Source organism: Monodon monoceros, unplaced genomic scaffold (genome assembly GCF_005190385.1).
Source record: "Monodon monoceros isolate NGI ecotype Baffin Bay Population unplaced genomic scaffold, NGI_Narwhal_1 Super_Scaffold_11, whole genome shotgun sequence".
In the NCBI taxonomy this organism is placed as follows: Eukaryota; Metazoa; Chordata; class Mammalia; order Artiodactyla; family Monodontidae; genus Monodon; species Monodon monoceros.
This window is the reverse complement of record NW_021703767.1, coordinates 80,544,342-80,553,026: the sequence shown is the minus strand read 5'-3', so window position 1 is coordinate 80,553,026 and position 8,685 is coordinate 80,544,342.

Genomic DNA, 8,685 nt, shown 5'->3' with positions numbered 1-8,685 from the left:
GAGGGTGGTGAGCCCAATGAAAGTGTTGTAAAAGCGACCAAACAGCACATGTCTGTCGAAATACCTGGCAAATAAAATGTGTTCCTTGATCATTATGAAGTTTGAGAGGAGTTCCCCAGACAGGGAGAATCTTTTCCAGGAGGACTTTAGCTACAGAAGAGGCAGTAGTCTGTCTGCAAAGGAAGGCTTCAGTTTGGTGTGAAAACATACAGACCATGACTGAAATATATTTATATCCATTAGATGGAGAAGTTGCATCAAATCCATTTGCCAGGCCTTGAACTGTCCATCTGGCAGTTTAAAATGTCTGGGAACGATACAAACAGGCTTCCCTGGGTTGCACTTTGGACAAGTGGGACAAGTGAGGTAGGCACTTTTTTCGACCTTATTGTTTTCCCACCAATATTGGTTCATGAAGGTTCTCATTTTGTCAGGAGACCAATGGTTTAATGCACATACAGTGGTAAGGAGTGGGAATTTTAGAATCTCTGGTAGGACTGTGTTGTTATTTGGTCCAAACCAGAGCTTTCTCTCTTTTTCTTTTTTTAACATCTTTATTGGAGTGTAATTGCTTTACAATGGTGTATTAGATTCTGCTTTATAACAAAGTGAATCAGTTATACATATACATATGTTCCCATATCTCGAGCTTTCTCTTTTTATAAAATCAACAATTGCTGAAAATCTTGTTTTTCTGAGCCCAGTTTTAGGGCCTCTCTAGCCAGCTTTTCTAAATTATTGTTTGGGGAAATATCCCTTTGGACCATGACAGAGGTTTGGCTACTGTTGGTCCCTTTAAGGGCAGCATTGCTTGCAGAAATCTGAGCAAGGTAAATTTCCCTTACTTTCCAGACAGTCCAGTTTAGAATGCCCCGGGATCTTAATAATAGCTAAAGCAACAGGTTAAAGTATTTCATTTAATAATTCCCAAATGTAGGGGCCATTCTTAAATTTTATTTCCATGGAAGTAAGGAAGCCACATTTTCCCCACAACTCTCTAAAATCATGAGCTCCTCTGAAAGCATATCTACTATCAGTATGGCGGTTTTGTCCTTGGCTAAAGGACAAGCCTCTGTAAGAGCGTATAATTCAGCCTATTGGGCCAAAGTAGCCATAGGTAAAGATGCTGCCTCAATACCATCAAAAGGAGTTGTAATGGTATACCCAGCACAATATCCACCATTGTCGCCTTTAAATACAACCAACCCATTGTTGAACCATGAGAAATTAGCGTTACCCAATGGAATTTCCTACAGATCGTGAGAGGGGTCAGGTGGTTGGTCAGCGTTAAGCAGCTGCGAGGGACTTCATCAGTGACAGAGGAGAGAAGAGTAGCCAGGTTAAGGTTATTACAATGTAAAAGAGTTGTGTAAGCAACAGTTAACAAGAGGACTTCATAAGAGGTGAGGTGACTGGCTGAGAAATGAGTGTGATGAGAATTCAGGAGGCTTCTGCTGCATGAGGTACAAAAATGGTTAAAGGGGATCCCACAATGATTTTCTCAGTAGTGTTAACCAAAAAGGCAGTAGCCGTAATAGCTCTAAGGCAAGGGGGTATCCCTGTGCCACAGAATCCAGTTGCTGGCTATAATACCCTGCGAGTTTATCACGGCCCCTGTGTTTTTGGTGAGTACCCCAAGGCATGCCCTTCCTCTTCGTATATAGAAAGGAAAAAGGGAATCTGATAATTGGGATGCCCAAAGTCAGCTGAGAGCTCATCAAACTCTTCTTTAAGACCTTGAAGGCTGTGTCATCCAGTTCTTCCCATAAAATTGAACTGGGTTATTGTTGAGCAAAACATAGAGGTTTGGCCTTAAGAGAGAAATTTGGAATCCAATTTCAGTAATAACCAACTAGCCTGAGAAAACCTTGCAGCTGGCACTTAGTTTTAGGTCTAAGGGGACTTAGGACACTATGAAATCTTATCTGGATCTAGGTGTAGTCCTTGTTCTGATATCAGATGCTCTAAATATCAAACCTGGGTTTGGACAAGCTGCAATTTTTCTTTGGCAACCTTATGTCCCTTTAAGGCTAAAAGCTTTAGCAAGTGGATGATGTCTTCCTGTGAGGAGGCTTGAGAAGGAGAGCAAAGAAGCAAATCATCCACCTGTTGCAACAAAGTAGAACCCCTGGGGAACTTTACGTCATCCAGATAAGCCTTCAGGATTTGTAAGAAACAAGGACTCTCAGTATAACCCTGAGGCATTACTGTCCAGGTGAACTGTTTTTCTTCCCAAGTAAAGACAAAAAGGTATTGGCCAGCTTTGTCAACTGGAATTCTAAAGAATGCACTGCGTAAATCTACTATAGTAAAAAGTTTACTTCCCGTGGGAATGGATGTTAGTAAGGTATGAGGGATAACAATGCTGTTTATTGCTTGGAGGTCCTGGACAAATCTCCACGCTTGGTCCTTAGGTTTTTCCCACTGGTAAAATGCGAGTATGACAGGAGCTAGTACAAGGGACAATGAAACCATGAGCCTTGTAATCTTCTATTATGGGCTTTATGCCTTGAAGGGCTTCTTTACAAATAGGGTATTAATTCTGGGAAGAGGTCTTGAGGGATCTATTTGAATCTTGATGGGAAGTACACTGTGGATTGTGCCCATAAGGAAAATGGTAGCTGATTCAATAGGGACAAATGATCAGTGTTTCCAGAATCTGCTCTACTATTATCAGAGATGGAACAAAAAAAAGATGTCAAAGGATCATTTAATTCACCCGGTGGATAACTTTGATGACGACTGTCCATTTTCTAGAATTATTTCCCCTTTTTTGGACAAAGACATTCAGGCGTGCTACTTCTCTAAGAAGTCTCAGCCTAATAAATGAATAACAGCAGAGGGACTAAGGAGAAAAGTGTGGGTATCTCTCAAAAGGCCTAAACAAAAGGGAATGAGTTCAGAGGCAGGAACCTCTTGAGGTTCATTGGAGGTACCCACTATTTGAACTGTTTTAGTACTCCAAGGCATCTATTCTTGCTTTCTTACCTATTAACCAGTCTTTGAACCTTTGTAACCTGTCTGGGATTCTATGTGCCCCGAATGGATATACCCTTACATGTGGGAAGATTAAGATTTTGGCTGTCTTCCTTAGAGGTGACTCATCTAGAGTACGAGAGAGCTGGTTTGCCAGATTCTCTAAATCTGGAGTGGACATAGTTTCCCTTCTATCCTGGTCCTTTTTACTAGAAGGGAAAGGTCTTGGTTCAGCCCATTAATAAACATAGAGTTAAAGGCTACCCGGGTGGAATCTACATCTGAAGGAAGACCAGAATCTGAAGCCTACTGTAATATTCATGAACAAGTTCGTCAGAGTTTTGTGTGCAAGCCTGAATTTTGTTTCCATCAACAGGCTTTGGAAAAGCCCTAGGAATTGCTTCATAAAGTTGCCTAGCAATTGCCTGAGCTTGATCACATAGTACGTTAGTAGGCTGGATTCCCAGTTGTAACTCTAGAGACCTTTCAGGACTTCCCTAATTAGCGGTTTTCATCCAGTGCTGGGCCTGGCCTTCACCAATGAGCATATGAACTAGCTGAGAAAAGTCACAGAAACCAGGTTGATAAGTTTGAATGACTATATTAAATTCCTCAGCGGATCATTGAGATCTTCAGTTTCTTCGGGAAGGTCTTTGACTATGGCTTGCATTTCAGCTTTAGCCCAGGTAGTGTAAGAAATTAAGGGCTTAGCCTCTGGATCCTCAGAAGTCTTAATTTTAAAAAGACAGGTTCTGACAAGTGCAGAGGAAAAGGGAGCAGGGAGAGTTTCAGAGAAAAGGGAAAGTTTGGTGGAAGAATTATTGTGAGGGATTTGAAGGTATAGTGGAGGCATAGGCATCCTAGAAAAGAAAGAAGAAGATGGTGCCAAAGGCAGAGCCTGAGACAAAGAAGCCAAGGAAGAAGAGCCTCAGGCTTCAGGAGCCATTTTATCTTTCTTCAATCATTTGTCTGCCACAGTTAATCTTTTGCAGAGGTCATTTCAGACTCCTGATAATAGTTGGGAAGCCTCAAAATACCAACTGAAATAAGCATTCCACTCAGTTCTGGAAATTTTTGACCTATTGTAGTCCAGTTTGGTTTTTTTTGGCTTTTGTTTTTGGCCGCGTTGTGTCTTTGTTGCTGTGCACGGGCTTTCTCTAGTTGAGGCAAGTGGGGGCTACTCTTTGTTGCGATATGAGGGCTTCTCATTGTTGTGGCTTCTCTCCATGCGGAGCATGGGCTCTAGGCTTGTGGGCTTCAGCAGCTGTGGCACACGGGATCAGTAGTTGTGGTGCACGGGCTTAGTTGCTCTGCGGCATGTGGGATCTTCCCGGACCTGGGCTCGAACCCATGTTCCCAGCATTGGCAGGTGGATTCTTAACCACTGTGCCACCAGGGAAGACCAGTTCAGTTTTAAGGAAATTAAATTGTGTGAATTTCAAAAGTTCCCCACAATGGCCATTGGTACTCTAAATTGAGTTTGGTCAAGTCCGTTTATTTAGTTAGAAATGAACATGAGGAAGGACCCTGGTGTTTAGACATAAAATCATCTGGAGTCCCTGTAGTGAGGGCACCCTCAAAATACTTAGATAACTGGGAGCCCATTTCTTAGAGGTTTTTCTCTAGGGTAAAGAACAATTTTCAAACAGCTCAAATAGCTTACAGAACAAACGGCTCAATTCAAATAGCTTGCAAGCCAATCCCAGCCAGTCTTAAGGAGACAGCTTTGTCCTGAAGGATCTAGACCAAAGGCTTTTTAAAGCCAGTCTCCAGAAGACAGCCATTCCAAAGGAATAGGCAAAAGGCTGAAAAACTCGGCACTGATTCAGAAAAATATTCCCCTGTTCCCGAAGGAATGAGTCAAAGGGTTCCAGCTTCAGGAGAAGCAGCCTTTGTTCCAAAGGGAATAGGCTGAAGGTTAGCCAGTTTCAGTGAAACAGTCTGATCTCAAATCAGACAGAAGTGCCAATTTCACATACAGAACAAGGCCTTAATGAGAAAGAGGAAACCTTCAAATAGATACTGAATAAAGCCTGGAGCTTCAAAAGCAAAGAGGGTGTGAGCTCGGATCCAGGAGAAAGCTACACCTTCAAACTCCGGGGTTGGAAAAGCAATGAGGAACAATGGGCTCAACTGTGGATACCACACCTGTTTGCTCACCAACCCCGGAGCTGTTGGGTGTCTTCTCTGGTCCCTGTACAGGCCACCAAAATGTTGACCCGAAACAAATAGATTGCCAGATATTTCTACCGCAGAGATGGGTTTATTTGGGATCAGCAGAGAATTGCAATTTGGGGCCTGCAACGATGGTGAGCCACAGCGAAGTCTCCAAACAACAAGGGAAGGAAAACTCTTATAAAGAGGAAAAGGAAGTTGGGAGGGCTGTAGTAAACAGAGCCCGTGGCTTTCCATTGGCTGAGCTGTTGCCACGAAAGAAGTCTCTCTTCTTCCTACTGAGCTCTGCTACCGTCACAGGGCATGAGTGCTCCCCCTTCTGGTCTCCCAACTTCTATGTAATTGAGGTTTCTGTTAATTATTTACACTGGGCAAAAGCATACTGTGATTCTTTTGATCAAATAAGATGAAAATTGAGGGATATCAAGAGACTGGGATTCATCAGAGTTTCACTTTCCCCTTATTCCATAATTATTTCAACACCAAGTATCGGTCAGATATATCCAGCCTGAAGGTGGATTTTTTTTTTTAACCTGTCTGAATAGTCTCCAAATCCCAGGTGAGCTGATAGACTCACTTAGCAGTGGGGTAGGTGGAAGTGACATTTACCTGTGGCCTGTGGTTAATCCTGGAGAGAACCAAACATTGGTCCAAGTTGGGGAACTTTCTGATTCCTTTAAAAGTTGTTTCCCAGAGGAGAAGTTAAGGGCCCAGATTATATTTATTCCCAATTTTTTCACTTAAAAAATTATGTAATATAAAATATAATATTATATGTATGTATATGTATAATATATAGACACATGCACATATATGTCTGCAGACATTTACATATACACATATCTTTTGAAGTTGGACAGGTGTTGTGGGCTGCATCGTGTCCCCTCAAAATTCATATACTGAAGTCCTAACCCCCAGTACCTCAGAATGTGACTGTATTTGGAGATAGGGTCTTTAAAGAGGTAATTAGGTTAAAATGAAGGCATTAGGGTGGGCCCTAATTCACTGTGACAGGTGTCCTTATAAGAAGAGGAGATTAGGACACAGATGAGCACAGAGGGAAGACCGCATGGGGACAGAGAGAGATGACGGCCATCTACAAGCCAAGGAGAGAGGCCTCAGTAGAAACCACTCCTCTGACACCTTGATCTTGGACTTCTAGCCTCTAGAATCGTGAGAAATTAGCTTGTTGTTTAAGCCACCCAGTTTGTGGTACTGTGTTCTGGAAGCCCTAGCAAACTCATACAACAGGGAATGTACAGATGTAACTCTTGTCCTCTCTCCTGGCAGCTGTTTCTCAGAAGAGGCACATAGGTCTTGGCATAATTTGTTTAAGAGCAATAGACAATATTCACACTCTATTACTCTTATCTGCCTCCTTTAAGAAGGAAAAATGACTAAGGAGGGGTATTATGTGGTGGCTATGGCCCTATTTCAATCAGGGTCTAGCAAGAAACACAACGCATCACTAGCACTGTATTTGTCTTTCAGGTTCAATAAAGTGAGCGGAAGGGAATTCATGGCTCTAGTGACTACCCCTAGGTCTCAGCACAAGAGTATGCAGGAAAAGCTGATTCTCACCCTCGGTGCCCTTTCCCATCCGCTCAGCGTTCCCATCTCTTTCCCTCCACCAGCATTTAGCTCACCCAGGGCGCTCCATATTGGGTGTGACCAGTGTAGCAATAATAGAAAGGCCTCATTAAGGAGCTCAACTTATTGAAACATAAAACGGTTTTGTTCTAATTAATGGCTTTCTCCACCTCCAGCCCTGGGTTGGAGCCGCTTAGTAACATCTTGGCCAGATTCCATACTAATCCTGTCATTCTAAACTACAATGAAGCTGTCCTGTTTGGATATTTAAAAGCCAGTGTTACTAATATTAAAAGTTCAATCTCAAATATAATCCAAAATGGGTTTCTTCCCCTTTTAACACTTGCTAAACCAACCTGTGACTCTGGGAAGTGAGGTCTGCTTTCCATACCCCCGTCCCCATTGCTTCTCTCTTCAAACTCTTTCCCTCCGTTCAGGTTCTGTCTAGAGCTTCACCAGTTCCCAGCCTTGGCTGCACATTGGAAGAACTCCCAACACCTGGACCCATGTCCAGAGATCCTGATTTAATTGCTCTGGGGGAGGCCTGGAAGTAAGGATTCTGAAAAGCATCTCGGGTGACTCACTGCAGAGAAGAGAGTGGGGAGGAAGGCAGATGCCGTTTAAGTCCCCGGTCGTGGGGAAGCAAGCTGGGCTGACTCCCTCTGGTTCTTTTTTTTTTTTTTTTTTTTGCGGTACGCGGGCCCCTTACTGCTGTGGCCTCTCCCGTTGCAGAGCACAGGCTCCCGATGCGCAGGCTCAGCGGCCATGGCTCACGGGCCCAGCCGCTCCGCGGCGTGTGGAATCTTCCCGGACTGGGGCACGAACCCGTGTCCCCTGCATCGACAGGCAGACTCTCAACCACTGCGCCACCAGGGAAGCCCTCTCTGGTCCTTTCTGATGCCGCTGGTCTCTGCTGGCATGAGGGATCCCTGCAGGTATATTGACTTATTTTTTTTTAATAGATAACTATTTTATTCATTTATTTATTTTTGGCTGTGTTGGGTCTTCGTTTCTGTGCAAGGGCTTTCTCTAGTTGCGGAAAGTGGGGGCCACTCTTCATCACGGTGCGCGGACCTCTCACTATAGCGGCCTCTCTTTTTGCGGAGCACAGGCTCCAGACGCGTAGGCTCAGTAGTTGTGGCTCACGAGCCTAGTTACTCCGCGGCATGTGGGATCCTCCAGACCAGGGCTCGAACCCGTGTCCCCTGCTTTGGCAGGCAGATTCTCAACCACTGCGCCACCAGGGAAGCCAATATTGACTTTTTAGGAGGAGTGAGGGTGGGGGGAAGCAGCTTAATCCCAGCCCTGTCCTCCCGTGCTGAGCCCCTCCCCCAATGGTCTAGTCCCTCTAACCCCTTCTCTGGAATGAGCATAGAATGGCTTGACTTCTACCCTCACCACCATCCTCTTCCACATGAACTAATTCTCTTTAGCATACTTTAAGGGTCACAAAGAACTGGAATGACATGAGTGTGCCCCCAACTTCTTGTCAGTCACACTAATTATAATAATAAAATAGCATTATGTATTTAGCACCTGGATCTGTGCTAAGAATTGTATTGGTGACTTTTTATGCATGTTTTCTTATTTAATCATCACACAAGCCTGCCAAGAGATTTTTAAACCCTGTTTTATAAACGAGGAAACTAAGGATCAGAGAAGTTTTATAGCTTACCCAGCATCACACAGTAAGAGAGTAACAGACCCAGGGTTGAAATTCAGATCTGACTTCAAAGCGACAGCCTCTTAATCCTTCTCCTCTACCTGAACTGTCTTCCTTTTATGGTGTTAACCATTTAACATGTCTCCTCCCTTCAATAATGCAGCTACATTCTACTGAGGACTTTCAGTGCCACAATCCAAAGAAGGGACTGATGGCGGAGATTTCTGGCTGGCAGATGGAGGAAAATTATCTCTGACTCCACCTCGTATACCAATGCAGGC